Genomic DNA, 21,687 nt, shown 5'->3' with positions numbered 1-21,687 from the left:
TTTCATATGTTAACATAAATAGTTGGTTGAAAAATAAAGTTGAAATGCTGAATTTGTATTTGTACACATCACATAAACCTTGGTATGGAATATGAAGTCATTATTCAGTCCTGATGTAACTTTTCTGTGGTGAAAGTAGAGGGATGGAAATATTTTACTCTAAATTATAAGGCTTAGGCAGGCTTACACCTGCAGAAGTTCAAGCCCACCTCCCAGAGGCATTCAAAGATTTCCCAGACACACAGGTGATCCTGGATTGCACAGAGCTGAGGTGTCAAACACCATCCTCACTCCTCCTCCAAAGTGAAATGTATTCTACATAGAAATCTCACTGCACCATGAAAGCCCTGGTTGGCATAGCCCCACATGGTGCAGTGACATTTGTTTCCAGTCTGTATGGTGGTTCTGTCAGCGACAAGGAGATTTTCAAACAATCTGGAATAGCTGCGTTGTTGACTGAAAACATAGCAGTGATGGTAGATAAGAGCTTCCTGATCAGCGATTGCTGCAAATGCAAGGTGTACTGCCCACCTTTTCTGTCAAAGCAGAAGCAAATGCCAGCCTATGAGGTGAGGGAGACACAGGCCATTGCCAGACTGAGGGTTCATGTAGAGCGTGTCATTAGGAGGATAAAAGAGAACAAACTTTTTGATGGTGAATCCCACATAGGTATTGTTTGTATTCTTATCGATAGTCATGAACTTTCTCTTGTGACAAAATAGACTCTCCGTTAGTAAACGTTTACTCTGTGTAAAAGTGATTTCTGTGTGTAAAAGTGAGGTAACATGTGTAGATGAATAACATCAACTTGTATTCGTCCCACACATACACACCTATAGATGTAGTTATATTTGTGTCTGTGACTTTATATTGAATGGGAAATAACTGGAAAATACCTGTGTAAGAGAGAGACTCCTGTCCCGCCTCTCCATTTTATTTTTAGTTGTGCATTGTTATTTGTGCTTTAGAAACATTCCACTTGAACTTTATTTGAATGAACTTAGTAGTAATTATTGTCCTATATTTCTTTCAGATTTCACAGCTGCCTGGGCCTAGGAGAAAGAACCTCCATCTGTGCCTGCACCAAGGTCAAGATCTACCGTTGCTCAAGGGCCTTCACCAGAGCCATCACCACCGAGGACCAAAGGACCAGCATCACTACAGCGGCCTCCATCTGTCCCTGCCACAAGATCAAGATACACCTCGGTACAAAGGCCTCCACCACAGCCATCGCGATCAACCCAGCCAGCAAAGAAGTCTCGCCTAGCAGACGTACCTCCAATCCAGCCACCAGCATCAACCCGGGACAATCCCACCTACCTCCCTCCGACACAGCCACCAGCAGGCCATGCACCATCAGCCCCACCTACACAGCAGCCAGACCCACTGTCTTGGAAGACAGACAAAGACCATGGACAAAGACCCCCTGTCTTTACATTTATAATGAATAGTTGGTTGAAAAAGTTCTGATATTGGAAATATTGAGATTTTACAGTTTCATATGTTAACATAAATAGTTGGTTGAAAAATAAAGTTGAAATGCTGAATTTGTATTTGTACACATCACATAAACCTTGGTATGGAATATGAAGTCATTATTCAGTCCTGATGTAACTTTTCTGTGGTGAAAGTAGAGGGATGGAAATATTTTACTCTAAATTATAATTTACACATTTTCATTTTAGACATGAACAACACTTTTATATAGGCTTATAGTGTAATTGATATATTTCACTACTTTTGTGAACCAAAGACTTTGGTGAACAAAATCTGAAACACCAAAAAAAATGGATGACATGAGTACATATGTGTTTCACAACAGTTTTGAAGTTTTCCAAAAATCGGATTTCTAAGCTAGGTTTCTCATAAGACAGTGCTCTAAGGTGAGTGAATTTGCATTTCTAGCAACACCAGAGACTACTGAACATTTTGACATGTAACACCATGCCATGTTATAAGAAGTACATTTAAAAGTGGATTTAAGGAGACATCTAAAAATTGAGAAAATACCTTCACTTCACACTCCAGAGGTTTAAGGAAAAGGGTAATGCCATTTTATTTAAAAAAAACAATGAAGGCAGGTTATATTGATATATTGATTGATATATTTATTATATTCAAAGGCAAATTAATACTTAGTCCCCTGAATCTGGAATAATGCACAATTTACAGCACAGCCTCACCATGTCAGGAACTTTTCATCTACAGATTGTTTTGGTCTGGCTTTACCCTTCACTGATTGGTTACAGACACTTTTAACTTATTGGCTAAGGAAATCAGAAGGAGGGGCTCATTATCATATAAAAAACCGCGCGAACATTCGCCCGTATATTGGCCCGTTTTTTCACGCGAAAAAACGGACCTCCCCGTATGTTCGCGCGTTTTTTCGCGCGAAAAAACGGACCTCCCCGTATGTTCGCGCGTTTTTTCACCCCCGTATTATGGCACTTTTGGCTTTCCATAATTTAATATTAACGAACGCACCCGTAGGTAATGTAGCTGCTGAAGCTAGACCATCATCTCGGAGCAGCAGAGTCTTATTATACATCCATGAGCAGAGCCGACAGGCAGGAAGACTCGAGCACACAGCTCGTACTTCATTATAATATATAAAAAAAGAACACCATGCGTGTCATGATGGCACATAACAGCTCACGGCCGCAGATTACTCCGGGTCCCAGCCCCCCCCATACCCCAAAAATATTTGTATTGCAGATCTACATGAATCACACAAACGACTTATTTTGGATTCAAAACGGCGAATTTCGCCGAAAGGTGACAAGTTTGCATCACTGAACATAGACAGAGCACAACTGAAACATAAAATCTGAGATGTAACAACATAATACACTTTTCGGGCATGCTTGGGATTTGAGGAGTGAGGGACACGGCTTAGAACGGGCTTGTCGCCTGGCAGGACAGGAGAGTGTGTGCACCAGTCTGCCTTGATCTATGAATTCATGTCCGTGACACTCACTGCTGCCCACAGCTGTTTTATAGAAGGAAATTCCTTCACTTCATGAAAGTGTTTTAACCACACACACCTCTACACACACATGACGGGTGTTATTTTCCCCATAAGGAACAAGTCGCTGCAAATTATCCCGCTTATTACATGGCCACATTCTCAACAAAGTAACGACATGACTCCCAATATGAATTGAAATGCTTTTATGGATTTAGAAAATGTTTTTATTGATTTAAAAAATAGTTGTATGTATTGATTTAAAAAATAGTTGCATGTATTGATTTAAATTGACATGCATCCGCTAATAAAAGAATAGTCCGTTGTTACAGTTTTTTTAAACAGTCTGAATGAAACGGCAGCTCTCAGCTGTGTATTTACACAACTAATGGCCCATCAACCACAGCTCTCTCCCCCCCTCCCCCCTGATCTTTCTTCTCCAGCAGCTAAATTAACCGTAGGTTACTCTGAGTGACAAGCTTACAGTTAGACACAACACTTTCATTGCAAGTGACCCTCAGTTAGCTGACTTTTATGTTCAACTGCTAAATTCGTTACTGATAAAAAAAGGGCTTCTACTGTACCTAATTACCTTAACACTAGAACTGCCAGAGGTTTTTGTATAGGCCTACCCAGCGCTGTATAGACTGAGAGTTATGTCATCTCCGTTCACTCCAATGGACCACTTTTTTACAGCAATGGCGGATCGTAGAGCCTCTCAATCGTTCCCCGGAAGTTAGCGCCAAGGCTAGCAGAGCTGTAGAGTTGCAGCATAATAGACCGTTCGTGACGGACTTTTAAAGGTAAGAAGAAGTTTAAAGATTTATATTGTGGATATTATCAGTACATCTGATTCAAATTAACATGTGTATTAAAGGATGTCAGTGGATTATCCCTAAATTAGTAGATTTAGGGAACGTTTACAGATAACAGATAAAGCTAGGATACCGGATCAAGTTAGCAACACACGTTGAACAGCCTTTTAATTGTAAATTCCGTTCTCTTAATGTCATTTCGTCCAACGTTGTTGAATTAGAGAAGAGGGGCTTCTAAACGGGATTGTATGCAGGGGTGGAGGGAGTTAAATATTAGATAAATATAACTTTGATGCGTGTAAGAGTGAGTGTTTTTAGCAGAGCCATATTGTGTCCTTGTGATTATGTTGATTATTACCTGTCTGTATAATGTTGCAGCTCAGCTGATTTTGGATTGATGGCAAAGGGAGAGGGACTTAAGTGAGAGTGAAAACACAAGGTAAGTTTAATACTACTGTTTTTTATAAGTAAGCATACTAAACATGTATTCTATCACTGTATTATATAAGTAATCTTGTTAGTAACCTACTGTATGGCAGGTGGAGGGTCAGTGATGTTACAGGTGGAGGAGCAAAAGTGCAAGACTGCAAACTCACAAGACAGAGAAATCAAAGTTTGTTCTCAAGAGAAGAGGTTGATTTCACTTCATTTATTTCATATTTTCTAAAGATGTGGAAATGGCACAAAAAAAAACCTGAGAGCTGTAACCAAGACAACTGTAACAACATGAGTAGAGAGCCACCAAGGTTTTTGTTGTTTGCGCTCCTCTGGCTGGGTGCTGGCAGGTGGAGGGCAGTGATGTTGGCAGGTGGAGGGGCAGTGATGTTACGGGTGGAGGGGCAGTGATGTTAGCTGTTAAACACCAGGCTCAAACTTAACACATTGCATCCTTCTTTGCAGGGTCCTTATTCCTGCAAGGGGAATCTGCAATTCCTGCAGAGTTTTGTAACCCGTTGGTCCGCACGCAAAGCACATTTTTAAAGCCTTCTTAATTGTCTCATTGCTCCATTTCATCCCCTTTGTGGTGAGTCTGCCGAATGCCTTAAGTTGGTCTTTTGAAAACGTTTTCTTATATTTGTTATCTGTAATTTTCATTGTTTTCTTGAGAGCTGCATTTTCCTTCCTGATTTTTCTTTGTGCAGACTTTGCTTTTTTGGTGATTCCTTCTTGGCTCTTTAATTTTCTCTTTATTTTTTAATAGATCTGTTTGACTGGCTGCTGGTTCCCTCGTATGCTGACTGGCTGCTGGTTCCCTCGTATGCTGACTGGCTGCTGGTTCCCTCGTATGCTGACTGGCTGCTGGTTCCCTCCTATGTTGACTGGCTGCTGGTTCCCTCGTATGCTGACTGGCTGCTGGTTCCCTCGTATGCTGACTGGCTGATGGTTCCCTCGTATGCTGACTGGCTGCTGGTTCCCTCGTATGCTGACTGGCTGCTGGCTGAGTGGGTGGTGTCCACCCTCCCTGTCTCTCCTCACTAGCCATGTCCTCTCTTTCTTCACCCTCACTTTCCTTTCTCTCAGTCTCCTCATCCCTTCTTCCCTCAATCTTTGAGACTAATGTAAGTAGAAGACATGGCACTGTAGATTTTCGAACATTTAAAATATTATACCACTTAAAAATAAGAAATATGACGTTTGTTACTAAGAGTTCATACTTATTATACCTGTGTCAAGTTTCACACTATAGCTGTGATCATGAGCTATGGGCTTTGTAGATACAGGTCCCGGGGTGAATCGTGGTGCAGGGGCCCTTCTCTTTTTGACCACAGGGCGATGCACGAAGATGGTGGGTATAGCCTCTGCTCTCAGCCTAGTCTTGCCCTTTTTTGTCTTGATAAACTGGTCTGCATCAAAATGTGCCTGCGGAGTGACTTGAGGTTACTTCACACACAGAACAACTCAGTTTTGTCTGCCCACATACATATTCCATAGTGGTTGAATACACAGTATTAGGAAACACTTTATACTTACTGGACATGTTATACTCATTACATACTGTATATAAAATATGACCAAGAATGTGAGACAACTTTATAGAAATTTATATCACATCTGTTACTGATGCCATTTGTCATACTTTACTCACAAATAATAAAGTTCCATAACTTCACTTGGGAACAAAGACCACACCTTATCTCCCCAAGGCAATTTCTCATCCAATAGGTGTGCTATATAGGTGTGTAGAACCCTTTCTCCTGTCTGTTACTCCCTCTTTCAGCACAAGAACCAGAGGGGGATTCAATGGAGCCTGAATACCTGCACTGAGACCCTCACCCTGCACCCTGAGTCTCAACTCTGTGTTTTTCAAGCCTTTCCCTGTTTTTTTGTATTAAACAAAACATTAAGCTTTCCCAATGGTGTGGTTTTCGTTTTGTGAAAAAGTGCAAATGCAGTGTTTGTATATAATTACCTCACATATTTTTTTGCTGTTGGTCGTGAAATTGCTCCTGCTGACTTGAGCCAGCCATTTTTTCCTGCGCTTTGTGTCAGTGGGGAAGCCGTACATTCGTATTCCTTTCTCGGAGCGATTTGAGCATCCCCAGGCAGCACAGCAAACCATGGTGGCGACTAGGAGGCAGCACAGCAAACCAGGACAACACGGAGGAAAAGGCACAGACAAACTGCATGATATGCTATTCAATGTTTATTGAATTCCATGTATTTGCAATGGATGTTCCTAAAACAACACATTTAACATCATCATCATCATCATGCTGCTGCTGCTGCTGCTGCTAGTCCTTTGATAGTCACCTGTCAGTCTCCTGTCCTTTCTGAAAGCCATAAAGATGACATTAGTCATTTAGATAACTTGTGTCCTCAATTACCATGGGATTACTGAAACTACCATGAATTTAAGAAAATGGTAGAAATGAATCTAATCTGAATTTTGAAGCATTCCTTTAGATCCCCTCCCTCTCAATATATCAAACATTAGAAAGTGATGCTCCTGACTACCATACAAGTTTAAAAAGATAATATTGGTTTTAAAGAATTCAAAGCTATAAACAGCAACAGGCTCTTTAACCAAGGCACTGTTAGCCTAACATGTAAACTAGTTGTTCACACTAATCCTAATATTATCACTTAATATTAGTAAATTCTATTTTATTTTTTAAAACATATTGATGTAAATACATACACATATCGATTTGTTGTATAAATATTGCAAATCAAAACCTTTATTCACTAATAATTACCAAAAATCGTAGTTCTATCTCCTGTTATCAATGCATTCACATTGCCCGCCATGAACTTCCGGGGAACGATCCTCGTCTGCATGAACCACGTGACGATAACCGTTTTTGGACTTCCGCTGTCGTAACTCTTCTATCTATACGGCGCTGGGCCTACCTAAACCCGTCAAATGCCGCTATAAGAATGCAATTTTTAACAACATAGGGTGCTATATAATACACTTTCAGGAAAAGTCAAGGACTGGGAGACTTTAATATTTTATTGAAAAAAAGTTACATTGCACACACACAACACAGTTGTAGTGTTAAATAAACTCACTAATTAATGAAACCAGTTCAATACGCATTATTCTTATTCTTATCATTCTTTTTGAGCGCAGAAATAGTCTTAAAATCAGATCTGTTTTTTAAATGAAATCTGACGGCAGGCAGTTAGCTCTGATCACCTATGATAAATGCGCCGCACCTAATCGCTGGCCATTCAGCCACAGACACTGTTCGAAATGGGGGGGAGCTAGGGGGAGCTTGGCTCCCCCGAAGAGGGAGGGAGCTGCCCTGAAGGCTGACTTTGAGATAAATAGGGGGAGCCCAAAACAATCGTGCATATTTGTGTCACACAGATTAGAAATGTTGAGTTTCTGTAAATAACAGTTCTTGAAATAAATAATAGTTATTGTTCATTACAGTTTCTGAATATTTGTTTTATATTTGTGAATATGTCTGGGTGTTGCCATCTGTACGTGGCGGCGCTGCATTCTTACTTACGTTGCTATGGTTATGGCGGTGATGCCGGCGCGGTATTTGAAATGTTCATATTGATATTTTTTTAACTCTGGCTGTGTAATAAAAAAATATGGCAAAGCGAAAACAGCCAAGCGTCACAGCTTTCGGATTCACAAGCAAAGACGCGAAGGAGTCTAAAAATGACAACGTGAACGGAAAACAACTTTTAGTTGGCCGGCTGTAAGCGGCGTTAGGGTCGAGCTTGACAGCTCCACACCGAGGGAGAGGCCTGCCGATGCGGAGCCTGAAGAGGCTTCAACAACGGCCACATCCGCCGGCATAGTGAAACTGTCTGTATTAGTAGAGGAGTGTTTTTATAGCAATTGATCGCATCCGCGCTGCTGCGCCAGTCAACAGAGCGTGCGTGTGACATATTTAGTAGCAGGATGTGCTCTGAAAAATAGGGCTCCCCGAAAGCAAGTGGGTAATTCCAAAACTGACAGAGCTCCCTCTATGCAAATCAAACTGTAGACGGTGTGAAAGCTCCTATTGTTTTAAATAATGGTCGGAATGTGACCTGTGAGCCTTCTGAATTACCGTGGGACAGCACATTCTAAACTAAAATGTTCAATCAATAAAGTAACATCTTGTCTTATCTTAATAATATCTTCATATTAATAATAATAATAATAAATCATACAGTATGTGTCCGAAAGGGAGCAGGAGGAAGCAAACACAAAAATATACTGCATATTAAAGCAAACGATTGTAAAGGTTAAAGTATGAGCATAACAAATAAAGAAGTGTAATGTAAACATTTACATTATAATTATGATTATATAATATATAAAGACTATATATTATTGAATTACAAGATTAGATATACTTTAGTTGATCTAAAATATTGATGTGTTCAAATGCTCTTCAAAACACAACTGAAAGTCCATGAAACTTGTCTTTCTGTATTTGTGAATGAAGTGCCATCTCCTGGTTAAAACCTGAAATTGAAAATCTGGCAACGCCCTCCTGGAAAATAGTGGGAGGGCTTAACATTCCTCTATACTGGTCTTTGGCAGGTCGTAGGCTGGAAGCTGTAAGCTGGAGTCCGAAATTCAGTGCTACATCTGTATGTTGAAGCACGTATTTTAACTGATATTATACATTATACTCTTATGTATGTAGATAGTATAAGAAATGTGCAGAATATGACAGTTTAATGGTGGTGGTACACACATATTGATAGATGTCTTGTAATGCGCTGTTGAGGAACCTGTGACCCAAGATCTTCATTCATTGCATACACCTAGTTGTGTATATGATATGTCAATAAACCTTTGAAACTCTTGAAATCTTGAAAGGGATGTGCAAAATAGCCATAATATACAGTCTTTAATTAACTATTAGTAGAGAATAACGAGTAATGAATATACTTTATTTCTCGTTTCCATTCATAATGCATTTTATTTTTTATTTTTTTTCATTCATGTCAATTACAGATAAATGTTTAGTCTTCTCAAGCACCAACTATCAAATATCTCTCCTGATTGTTGGCACTTGACAATCACCTTACCTGAATTGTACTCAGGTGTAACTAAAGTCTGATTAAGGGTTGTTTATATTTCACATCATTAATCAGAATCTGCAAAGTAACTCAAATAAATGTAGTGGAGTAAAAATACCAGGTTAACCTCTGAATTGTAGTGGAGTAGAATTACAAAGTAACAATGAGCTGTCATGTGGGTATATATCAGGGGTAGCCAACACGGTGCCCGCGGGCACTCAGTCGCCCGCAGGGGCAACGTGAGTCGCCCGCCGGGCATGTTCTAACAATAGCTCGCCAAGCAAATCCAAAACAAAAAAGGAAATGTAATTAAAATAATCTACTCTATGCATAAACGAAACCTAAATCATAGCGAACTCTATCTACTTACTACAACTCTATATCTATCTAACACCCCTCCTCCCCCACACCCACAATGAATATCGACCAATCACGTTCTTGCTTGATTTGCGGGACCAGCGTTGGAGTCGGGAAGAAAAGCAATGTGGCACCTCTCCGCTGATTTTCCTTCTGGCAGAATCTACACAACACATCAGCCCCATTGAACAGCCTATCATGCCAGCCTATACAACACATGAGGAGCAGAGTTTTACTCTGTGTGTGTTGTAACTTGCATATATATTTATTCCACTTGACGCACACACACGCATGGCGTAATCTCCACTGGGGACAGGGGGGACATGTCCCCCGCACTTTTCGAAATCCCGTTTGTGTCCTCCCACTTTACAAATATGTTTATTATTTTTTAACGCAACCCGTCATCGTCATGGAGGAGCACACAGCCTCTGTGAGCGAGCGAGAGAGCTAGGGAGAGAGAGAGCTAGGGAGAGCACACTTTTATCTATTTAATATAGATAAAGTAAGAAGTCATTCCAGTGTGTACTATAGGAAAGTACAAAAAACAGTTTAAAAGGGGAGTGATTAGTAAAATATGCATAAATAAAAAGAAAGAATGCTAATTAGGTAACATAAGATAAGAATAAACCAGTTTAAATGATTTTTTATTGGTTGTGATAATATTTTAAAGATGATTGGAGTATTGAAAAGTATAAAGCTCCCTTTCATATAAGTGTTGAGAGCTGTATCCATAAATTCATTTTTTACTCAAAGTGCAGAAGATTGGTGCATTTCACTTCAACATTTAAAAAAAAATATTTTAGAGGAGGTGAGGATTTGAGGCCCCCCCCTAGAGGATGTGAGGTCCACCCCCAAATAAAGCAGGTTAAATTTATTAAATTGCATACATTTTCTTTTAGTAAACACTGAAAACGGGTCCCACAGACCCAAACAGCACACAAAGGTTAAAGGTAAGTATATAATATATAAATATAAAATATATACACTGCAAAAAACAAAAAAAAGTAAAAGTAAAAGTAGCCCCCGACTTGCTTTATTTTTTGAAAGTAGCCCTCATCCTAAAAAAGGTTGGTGACCCCTGGTATATATTAATGCTGCGCATTATGGACACAAGCGATTTTCACCCATTTATTAATTATATGTTTTACATTTGATAACACCAATGTCATGGCAACTTCTAATTGTGGGAAAAATGAAAACGTTCAGTAGAGATGTCCCATAGAACATTTTGCGAAACACAATAGCTAGCATGTGTAGTTCTGGGGGGGCATTCGATTCCAGTTTTGGATAGTCTGGCGTGGTTTCGTTCTATTTCAAACAGCTGTTTGACACTCGGCGTAACCTTGGCGCACTGCCACTCCAACATCCAATCCCAGAGCTTGAAGATTAATCACGGGGACTGTAGTCCTAAACGATATGGGGATTATGGGTAGTGTGTTTCCGGTTATTTTTATTTTGAAATTCAGTTCCTGACGGACGCCAAAAAAGCCAGAGATTATGGAAATAAACCAATAAATAAAAACGAGGATAATTGTGTTTTATTGTTGAGTAAATAACAGTGTGTTATTTTGAAAAGAATAACAAATTAAAAGTAAATAATAACTTTGTATTATTAGTGTAGGACACTTATGTACAACATCTGAAGATGTGTAGCTTTATTCATGCTTTCACATAATTTTACAGCATATTGCTATACTATTTCAGACTCAGTATTTACATTCTTATATTCAAAGAAAAGTCCTTTTATATCAGCTGTGCACCGTTACGGTGTAAATATAACCTATCTATGAATTAGATCAAATGTAAAAGTCAGCCGAATTAGTGTTGATACTGCAAGGAGACGTATTGTGTGAAGAGAAATTGAAGATGTTGTTTAATTGTTGATATATTTATGATCCACGTCAAGTATTCAGTTTCGGCGGCATTTCTTCCAGTTTTTCCAAAGGTCTTCTCATCAGGGCTCTATAAATAAAGAACTACGGCAGATCTGTAATATGTAATGCAGCCGAACCGTGTATGACAATGCCGTTATGTGATGACTTTCAAAGAGAAAAGCAAGAAGACTCAGAATTAAGTATTATTTTATTCTTTGAAAATGTTTTTCCGATTTCATATCATATAAACACCAAATCCCTACATGCATTGCGGCTAAAACATCCAATCAGCGAGCTTAAACCACAGCTGAGGATCTTGGATAATCGCTCGAAATGCCTACGTCTGTTTCCAGTTATTTTTATTTTGAAATTCAGTTCCTGACGGACGCCAAAATAATACAAACAATAATTGTGGCTTGATATTGAGTAAGAAAATGCTTTTATGAACAAACAGCTTCCGGTCTTCCTATAACACGTAATGCTGTGAGACTACCAATATAAATACCGTAATTTTCGGACTATAAGCCGCGCCTTTTTCCCCATTTTTCGACCCTGCGGCTTATATAACGGTGCGGCTAATCTATGGATTTTTACAGCTAACGGCCACCAGGGGACCTCCTAAATCTATGGATTTTACAGGTTACAGTCCACCACCTTTAACTCTATGGGGTCTATGGCCGGTCCGTGCCCCCCACCTTTAAGCGGCGGGCTCCAGCAGGAAAAGCTGGAGGCCGGAAAAGAGTGAGACAGGTAGCGCGCAAAAGTAAAAGTGGAACCGAGAGTGGTACGAGAGACAGAACGAGAGCAAGACAGACAGACATCACGAGAGCGAGACAGTTTGTGCAAAGGTGTTAAACGTGCGCTGGGAGCGCACCGTTTAAGTTTGAAAGTTGAAAAGTTTGTGTGTCTGAAACGCTATGTGATACATTAAAGTTTACACAGCACAGTACATGTTCTGTAGCTACTATTGGACTAAATGGTAGCACTTGAATACGTTATGCAAATATGCAACTTGTTTGTTGAAATGTTAATAAATGGGAGCTTCCTCAAACAGCCATCTCTTTCCCGATAATCCCCTCTGTTCACGAACCCTTACATATGGTAATTAAACATTAAAACACTTGTGGCTTATAGTCCAGTGCGGCTTATATATGTACACATCATTCAATTTAGCTGCTGCGGCTTATATTCAGGTGCGCCTTATAGTCCGAAAATTACGGTACATTGTTTTTAAAATCGTGCTGTGCAACACGAAAAAAAGGGGAAAATCTTGTTGGTGAACACAAATCAATAGATAAAAAATCGTGTTGGTGAACACGAAATGCCATGAGACTGGGTTGTCTTCCTATAACACGTAATGCTGTGAGACTACCAATAGAAATACATTGCTTTTAAAATCGTGCTGTGCAACACGAAAAAAAGGGGGAAATCGTGTTGGTGAACACAAAATGCCATGAGACTGGGTTGTCTCTCAACACATATGAAACAGAACTGTAAACAGATGTACTTTCTTTATGGATATTTTACAAATCACTCCCCTTTTAAACTGTATTCTTGTTTTACTGTCATATAGTATTTCATACCTGTTTTTCATTTATTGTCTTATTGTTTTATAGCCTAACTATAATGAGCATATGAAGGTGTGCCTCGGAAATACTTGTTTACATAAATGGTGATCAAACTGTTTTGAGACCCATTGAGATAACTTAGACTAAAGTTAACTATCTAAATAGTCCTTTACCTTAGGGGTTCCCAACTCCCGGTCTGCGGAGGAGTTACTGCCGGGCTGCGAAATAGCTGTGAATTTATCGTAATATTTGCAGAATTATAAATATATATATTTTTTTTAATTAATTTTCGCCTAATTAATAAATTTAGTCATATTATTTCATCCAAAACATACAAAATAAATCAAAATTGGTTAGCATAAGGTCTCAGCCTCTCATGCGCAGAGAAAGTTACCGGTGCGCCAATAGGAAGTGGAGCACACAGGAGACAACGGTTTCATCGCAGACTGTTATGTTTATGTGGGGAAATGACAGTGCATACATTATTTCAGATATATTTCGAACTCAAACTTCATTTTAAGGACATTTCGGCCAGGGGTGTGGAGATATTTTTTTATTTGTAAAACCTCCTTCACTTCATGAAATGGCTGCAGCATCAGGAGGCAGCCTCTGAGAAGTGCAGCACCAGCGCGCCTTCACTGTGTTCCCCACTGCAGGCTGCTACGTTCACACACACACACACATCGAACGGCCCGATTATTCCCCCTATTACTCGTTGTATGAAGGAAATGTCCGGTCACAAAGGCGCATGATGTGTGTGTGTGTATGTGCTCTGCTCAGCTCCGCTGTGTGTGTATATGTTCGGTGTGTTTGTGTGTGTCCAACAATGGCATTTGTTTTGAAATGACCATGAACAGTAATTTACACACATCCGGCCAACTCCATATGTATATGTGGGTGTTCCAAAATAAGTTAGTTTAATCTTAATCTCGATGTAGTGCTAAATGCTGTCAGAGTGCACCGGAACGAACGCCCCGGTATGATGTTATTATGGCTGGCAAACAAGCCCAGGGGTCTCACTGACATTTCAGTTATATCAATATGTGTACAGTGGTCCTAATTTTTTATCCTAATTGTATCCTGGTTTTAAACGTTGTTTAGTTTAGTTTATTTATTTTTTCCGAGCGTGTAAAACCAAAAAAATACAAATTTAGTTGTTAATATGTTTTGGATGCATATTGTTCTATTATTTGTTCAGGCTACATACAATTAGCCTCCGTTGCCTAGGCTATATTATATTATATATTATATTAATATTTGCAAAGCGGTCCTAATTTTTTGTTTTAATTGAATCCTGGTTTTAAACGTTGTAAATATGTTTTGGATGCATATTGGTATTTCTTAAGGCTGTTAAATAAAATTAGCAGGGGCCGCCCCAGGGGGTAGCTTGGAGTTGCTATAGCAACTCCAACAATTGGCCTAGCAACGGCTTAGCAACCCCATTGTTTTGTTATGAAAATGTATCTATATATATTTATACACATTCTCGCGGGATCTATCAGGGGTCGTTGTAAGTTAAAGCGCAAACTGTTACTTGGCTAATGTTGTTATAATTCTCAGTATGGTGTGAACACAGATCGAAAATGGAAAGATTTATCACAAGTCAGCGTAAATGACCGCGATCTCCAACGGAGCCGGTCCAGCCGGACAACCCTGTGTGTGTGTGTGTGTGTTTGCGTGTGTGTGTGTGTGTGTGTGCATGTGTGTTTGTGTGTGTGTGTGTGTGTGTGCGTCTGTCTGTTTGCGGTGTGGTGATGAGGTTAAATGCCACAGCATGCCAGTTGAAACAGTGAACGATCGCTATTGTGTACTTGTACGCTTAGGGTGTAATGGTATTATACAAAAATATTGTAGGAGCACAGAAACAGTGTTCAATTCTGTTTTTACAAACTTATTTTGGTTGTGCTTACCTTGCAAAGTAATATTTTAAGTGTCAAAGGAATGTGTTAATGTAAATATTAAGGATAATATTGTAGCGTGTCCAAGTTAATAGTTATTTCAGTTATCAGATGTGCACAGTTTGTACATTTGTAAAGTTATTTAGAAAATTGTGTTGGTGGGAGTTAGGAGAGACCGCCCCTTCCAGGTGTGTGTGTGCGTTTTCCGGTGTGTGTGAGGGAGTACGAGACGGTAGGAGTTGTGTTCGAGTGTGGGAAAAGTCATAATGAGTGTTATACTATTGATTGGTTCTGTAAGGCGTGGCTGTGGCCGTCAATACCAGAAAGTAAAGAGAACGTTTTTTGACATTGAAGGCTCGTGATCTGTGATCTTGAATAGCGGTGAATGCTACAATATGAACAGGCTCGTGCTTGGCCCACTGTTATTGTTTGTTTATTTATTTTGAAAACTAAATAGCAACGCCGTGCTGTCATAGCAACTGCTAAGCTACTGCAGCAAACAATCCTGTTGCCTCCTGCTGGTGAGTAAATATTAAAATCAGCTAAAATTGAGCTAAAACCTCACTGAGCTGACGTTATCTGACAGGAGAGGACTTTCCCTTCACTTTGTTGTAGAAACAGCTTCTAATATCCGTCAGCGCAGCAACATCTCTCTCTCTCTCTCTCTCTCTCTCTCTCTCTCTCTCTCTCTCTCTCTCTCTCTCTCTCTCTCTCCTCTCTCTCTCTCTCTCTCTCTCTCTCTCTCTCTCTCTCTCTCTCTCTCTCTCTCTCTCTCTCTCTCTCTCTCTCTCTCATGAAAGTTAAATTAAACAATGTTGCCAAAGCATCACAATACAAAATAATTAACAACATTAACAGACATTTCAAATTTTACATATTATTGATGATATATATATACAGTGATACAATTTCTCTCAATTCAATTCAATTCAATTCAAAGGGGCTTTATTGGCATGAAAGTTAAATTAAACAATGTTGCCAAAGCATCACAATACAAATAATTAACAACATTAACAGACATTTCAAATTTTTACATATTATTGATGATATATATATACAGTGATACAATTACATTTCAACACGTGTGTGTGTGTGTGTGTGTGTGTGTGTGTGTGTGTGTGTGTGTGTGTGAGTCTCATTCACTGTCCCTCAGGTTGTGGCATGTGTATACATATTGGGCAGCAAGGTGTGCCTTGTCTCCTTCTCCTAGGAGTACTCTCAGTCTTGAGAGGTCATCAACCTCCTTGAAACCTGGATTACAGAGTTCAACTTGTTCCAATAAATGCTCCTTACTTCGTTGAATGTTTGGCACTTCAGGAGGAAGTGCATCTCTGTCTCAGTCTCACCTGTCGTACAGTGACCACATGTTCTGTTCTCTTTTGGTTGCCAGGATCTTTGAGTCTTCCTGTTTCGATTGCCAGTTTGTGGTCACTGAGCCTGTACTTGGTTAGGATCTGTCTCTGCTTTCTATCTCTGACAGTAGAGAGATACTCTGCCAGCTCATACTCTCTGTTTAGAGCCAGGTAACATTCTAATCTACTTTGGCTTTTAGTTTCTTCTTCCCAATGTTGTAAATAGTTGTCTTTACATTGTGTTATAATGCGTTTGACTGTGATTGGTGTTTGGAGAGCAGTGTTGTTGAGAGACTGGTCAGAGTGGCTCTGAGAGGGGGCAGTTAGCCTCAGCACCAGCTGACATAGGGGACTCTTCTCTGGGGTTAGCTCTTGGCTTTGGAGGGCTTTGGAGTGGAGGGTGTCTCGGGGGCTGGATCTAAGGTGGTTAAAGAATGTCAGTGCTCTCTTTTGAGTGTTAATGATCAGTGGGTATCTGCCTAATTCTGCTCTACATGCATTTGTTGGTGTTTTTCTCTGAACACGTAAAATGTATCTGCAGAATTCTGCATGGAAAGACTCTGTTGGATGTTTGTCCCAGCGGGTATAGCTCTGGTGACTGAGTGGACCCCATACTTCACTACCGTACAGCGCAATGGGCTGGATCACACTATCAAAGATTTTGAGCCAGATTTTAATTGGAATTTGGACATTATAAAATGTTCTCTTAATTGCATTAAGAGCTCTTCTGGCTTTTTCTTTGAGTGCATTCACTGCCATGTTGAAACTTCCTGATGCTGTTATGGTTAAACCGAGGTAGGTGTAACTCATACTATGTTCGATGATATGATTATTTATGGTAAACTGGTATTTGTTCTCCTGACATCTGGGGCGTTTTTGGAAAACCATGACATTAGTTTTCTTCATATTGACTGCCAGGGCCCAGTTCTTACAGTACTGGTCTACTATGTCCAGCTGTTGTTGTAGTCCTTGTTCAGTAGGAGACAGCAGAACAAGGTCATCAGCATAAAGCAGACACTTCACCTCTCTCTCTAGGAGGGAGAGGCCAGGAGCAGCACAGTGATCCAACTGAACAGCAAGTTCATTTATATATATATTAAATAAAGTGGGACTTAAATTGCAACCCTGACGAACACCTCTTCTCTGGGTGAAGAATTCAGTTTGTTTGTCTCCAATTTTAACAGCACACTTATTCCCTAAATACATTGATTTAACCAGATCGTACATTTTGCCCCCTATACCACAATGTAGAAGTCTATAATAGAGCCCTTCGTGCCAAATAGAGTCGAAAGCTTTTTTGAAATCAATGAAACAAGTGAATATCTTACCATGTTTTGTTTGGTGTACATGTTTGTTAACTAAAGTGTGAAGGGTATATACATGGTCGGTGGTGCGGTGTTTTGGAAGGAAGCCAATTTGATTTTGACTCAAGATGGATTGTCGGTTAAGGAAATCTTGTATTCTTTTATTTAGAATACTACAGAATAATTTCCCCAGACAGCTGCTGACACAGATGCCACGGTAGTTATTAGGGTCTGATTTGTCTCCACTCTTATGAATGGGGGAAATGAGCCCTTTGCACCAGATGTCAGGAAAACATCCTGACTGCAATATGATATTGAACAGCTTTAATACTGTACCCTGCATCTCTGGGGTGCTGCATCTGAGCATTTCGTTTTTAATGTTGTCTGGGCCACAAGCTTTCCTTGGCCGGAGAGATTGTGTCTGTGTGGTCAACTCTTCCCAAGTCATTGAGAAATCAAGGGGGTTTTGGTTGTCTTTAATAGTTTCTTCTAATGTTTGGAGTTTCTCTTTTGTAATACATTGATCTGAATTCATTAGATTTATTGGTATGTCTTTGTACAAACTTTCAAAATGTTCTCTCCAGATGTCACCGTTTTGGATGGGTAATGCTTGCGGTTGTTTTGTGTTGAAGTTGCTCCACAGATCCCAGAATTGATTTTGATCAATGGCTTTCTCAATATCCTCAAGTTTCATGTGGGTATAATTTTGTTTTTTGTTCCTTATTGTACATTTATATTTGTTTAAAAGGTCATTGTATCTAATGCGTAAGGCTGGGTTGTTTGGTTGCCGATGTTTTTCATTTGCTATTTTTCTCAGGTCTTTTCTGATGATCTTGCATTCCTGGTCAAACCATTTGTCAGCGTTTTGCCTTTTAACAGGCTTCCGCTTTTGTTTTACAAGGTCAGCTTTAATAGCTGCCTTGTGAAATATCATATTGATATAATCAATGGCCATGTTTACACCATCTTTGGTAGGAACATATTGATTTTGGTCAAATAGTGACATGTCATTCATCAGATCAGGTGAGTTCAAGGCCATGGTGAATTTGTCTCCACTGTCTGGGGCCCATCTGTAAGTAGGATTTAATGTATACAGCTTACTGGGTCCCCTTGTTGTGTCACTCATTGGACCTGAGACTTTAAAGAACACATTGATTTGGTTGTGGTCTGAAAAGGGGGATTGCTGTCTGACAGTGAATGCACTGATAGTGGAGGGGTCCATGTCAGTGATTGCATAGTCTACTACACTAGACCCTAGAGCTGAGGAGTATGTGAATCTCCCTAAAGAGTCCCCTCTGAACCTCCCGTTCACTATGTACAGGCCTAAGGCCCGACAGAGATGCACTATCTCTTTGCCATTCTGATTGATTTCAGAGTCAAGGCTGTTCCGATGGCTGACGGTTGGTGTGGTAAACAGGGGGGGCTCACCAAATACATGGTGGCTGCCCTGTGGGTCTATGACATCAGGTTCAATTCCTGTTCGTCCGTTCAGATCTCCAGTTAGAAGCACATTTCCCTGGGCCTGAAAGTAGGCTATTTCTGAATGGAGAGTTTCAAAAATGTCTTCTTCAAAATAAGGAGAATCTACTGGGGGTATATAAATAGCACACATGTATAGATTCCTGTCAGTTATGCCCAGGGCTTGATCTAACCTTAGCCAAATGTGTGATTTACCTTGTTTTACTACTGAGATCTGATGGCAAAGATCTCCTTTATACCACACCAAGATCCCCCCCGATGTTCTGCCCTTGCGTATGTTTTTTGATTTTATAGAGGGCACCATTACTTCATTATAACCTGGAGGACAGTGAGTGAGCAGATCATTTTTACACCATGTTTCTGTTAATATAATTATATCAACATCTTTGATAGATTCTAAGAACTCTGGATTCTCACTCTTAACCTCAAAGGTTGAGGAGTGGAGTCCCTGAATATTCCAACAGCTTATATGAAAAGAACGCATCTTTTAAAAAATACAAAACAATCAAAATGAACCTGTATAGTGAGACAAATATATAAAAAAAAACAAAAAAACAACAACAAATAAAACAACTATTTTCACTAATATTGCTATTGTACTGATTACTACGATAACATATAAATGTAATGTCTTAGCTGGACAGAAGTCGGGTGCACAGGGTGTGCAGCATCATCCTGATGTCTCCCAGTTCAGAGGTAGCAGGGGGAGGGAGGGTGGCAGCAGGCTGGGCTACAACTGCAGCATAGCTCCGCTGCTGTAGGCGGGGAGGGAGACAAGGAGCAGCTGTTGCTGCATATCTCTGCTGCTGATGTTGTGCAGGTGTTGAGCTGGGTGAAAGCAGCCTCCTCTGGGTGTGTTGGGGGCGTGGGGAGTGGGAGGTCCAGGCTGAGCTGTTGTGTCTCCTCACAGCAGGGGTGGTGATCCTGGGGTGGTGATGGGGAGGAAGCGGTGTGGGAGGGTCTATAAGGCCTCTAGAGGAGGGGGTGGGAGGACTGCGTCCCAGGGCTGCATCTTTGAGGGTCTTTGCAAATATCCCCACCCTCTCTCTGTGTAGGTGGAGTCCATCATAGAGGTCCCAGGGGCCAATGGTTGAGTGGAGGGCCAGGTGGACATTTGGTAAGGTGGCACATCCTTTTCTGATCTCCATATTAATGTCATGGATGACATGAGGAGGGGTGTCTGTCCTTGGCAGCAGGGTGGAGACCACAATGCGGGTGTCAGGGAATTCCTTACTGGCCTGCTCCGCCATTTTCCTCACTGCCTCAGCAGTGTCCCTACGGAGGGTGTGCAGGTCATTTGTTCCCGTGTGGATCACCAGGTACTGAGGGCTCCTGAGGGTCTCCTTTTTCAACAGCTTCATGGCCTGGCCTGTGGTGCTGCAGTGTTTAGACAGCACCTTTTTATCAGGGAAAAGCTTTCTTGGGTCCAGGAACTTCCCGTTTGAGTCAGCCAGCAGGACCACTTGTGGGTCTTGTTCTTCCTGCTGAGTAGAGGGAGGCTGGGATGGGCAGAGCTGGCTGTGGGCAGCTGGCTGTGTGGGTGTATCAGGACGGGCCAGGGTGTTGTTGGGCTGGGTGCTGAGCAGAGAGGGTGGGCCAGGGACACTGGCAGGAAGAGTCTGTGTCTCTCTACTCGTCATTGTGAGGACTGATGAGAGTTTCTCTGTCAGGTGCTGGACCTGCCTGGTGAAGCTCTTCTCTCTACACTCAGCATCCTCCCTCACCTTGGCTAACTGAACACGGAGCACACTGTTCTCCTGTTTGAGTGCCTCTACACTTCCTCTGAGGTCAGATGCCAAAGCCTCGTTGTCGCTCTTGAGCTGCTGGAGGTCCTCTTTAAGCTGCTGCAGAGTGTTGTCTGGGGGACCAGACTGCCTGGCCTGGGTCCGCTCTTTGAATTCTGCAAAGTCCAGCTCCAGCAGGGCCATACTCTCCTTCAGCCGATTGTTGGAGCTGGCCGGTGTGGGAGGGGCAGAGATGGACAAGGTGTTGGGGTTCTCTATTGGGCTCTCATCACCTTCGCTGTCAGAGGGGACATCAGAGGGGACATCAGAGGGGACATCAGAGGGGACATTGATCCTCTTTGTGTCCACCTCAGCTTTCAACAGGGGGAATGCCTCTTGGAATGACTCCAGGTTGGCTTCATTCCCTTGGACCATGACCTTTCCTTTGGTGTAGTATGTGATGGTGAGCAGAGGGTCATCTTTGTCAAGGTGTTCATCTTTACAGATTTTTAATCTGCCTCCTGAGCCGATGCCCTCTCTGGATACGTATGCATAATTCCTGCACAGAGTATCTTTCCAGATGTAGATGGAATCAGTGAAGAATATGAGGTTGTTCTTCTTCCTTCCTCCTTTTTGTTGGGCATAGTCAGTGAAGAGGACCTCTGGGTTTCCACACAGTGTCTTCTCCTTGTGTTTGTCCTTCGCATTTACACTCTTGCATTTAGCAGGATATTCAATCTCTCTTCCCTCTGCTCTGAGAGCTGAGAAGTTCTTTTTTGCCTGCTGGACAGTTTCCATGGCGACCACTTGTTTTGTTCCAAAGAGAGGCTAAGCTAATTAATTAGCTTACAAATACTTTTCTTTTCCTTTCTT

The 21,687-nt window shown here is 41.0% G+C and overlaps 1 protein-coding gene and 2 long non-coding RNA genes across 4 annotated transcripts in view; 1 reads left to right on the top strand and 2 right to left on the bottom strand.

The window, feature by feature from the left end:
• LOC307022751 (glutamate receptor ionotropic, kainate 5-like) overlaps positions 1 to 21,687 on the bottom strand; it is a gene marked incomplete at its 3' end in the record, with an annotated part of 608,764 nt that overhangs the window by 97,075 nt on the left and 490,002 nt on the right. The gene's annotated exons all lie outside the window — the stretch shown is intronic.
• On the bottom strand, positions 2,083 to 2,461 carry LOC307023385. Its single transcript, XR_013803690.1, has 2 exons — positions 2,405 to 2,461; positions 2,083 to 2,362 (listed from the first exon to the last, which is right to left on the bottom strand). It is a non-coding gene; the product is annotated as an uncharacterized lncRNA (long non-coding RNA).
• On the top strand, positions 2,501 to 6,130 carry LOC307023324. Of its 2 annotated transcripts, XR_013803669.1 has the most exons (3): positions 2,501 to 3,768; positions 4,159 to 4,219; positions 4,302 to 6,130. It is a non-coding gene; the product is annotated as an uncharacterized lncRNA (long non-coding RNA). The 2 variants fall into 2 exon arrangements; XR_013803670.1 differs by having other exon boundaries at positions 4,159 to 6,130.

Source organism: Notothenia rossii (assembly GCF_949606895.1).
Source record: "Notothenia rossii genome assembly, chromosome: 10".
NCBI classification, from domain to species: Eukaryota; Metazoa; Chordata; class Actinopteri; order Perciformes; family Nototheniidae; genus Notothenia; species Notothenia rossii.
The sequence above is the reverse complement of the archived record's forward strand: the minus strand, read 5'-3'. Positions and strand labels throughout refer to the sequence as shown.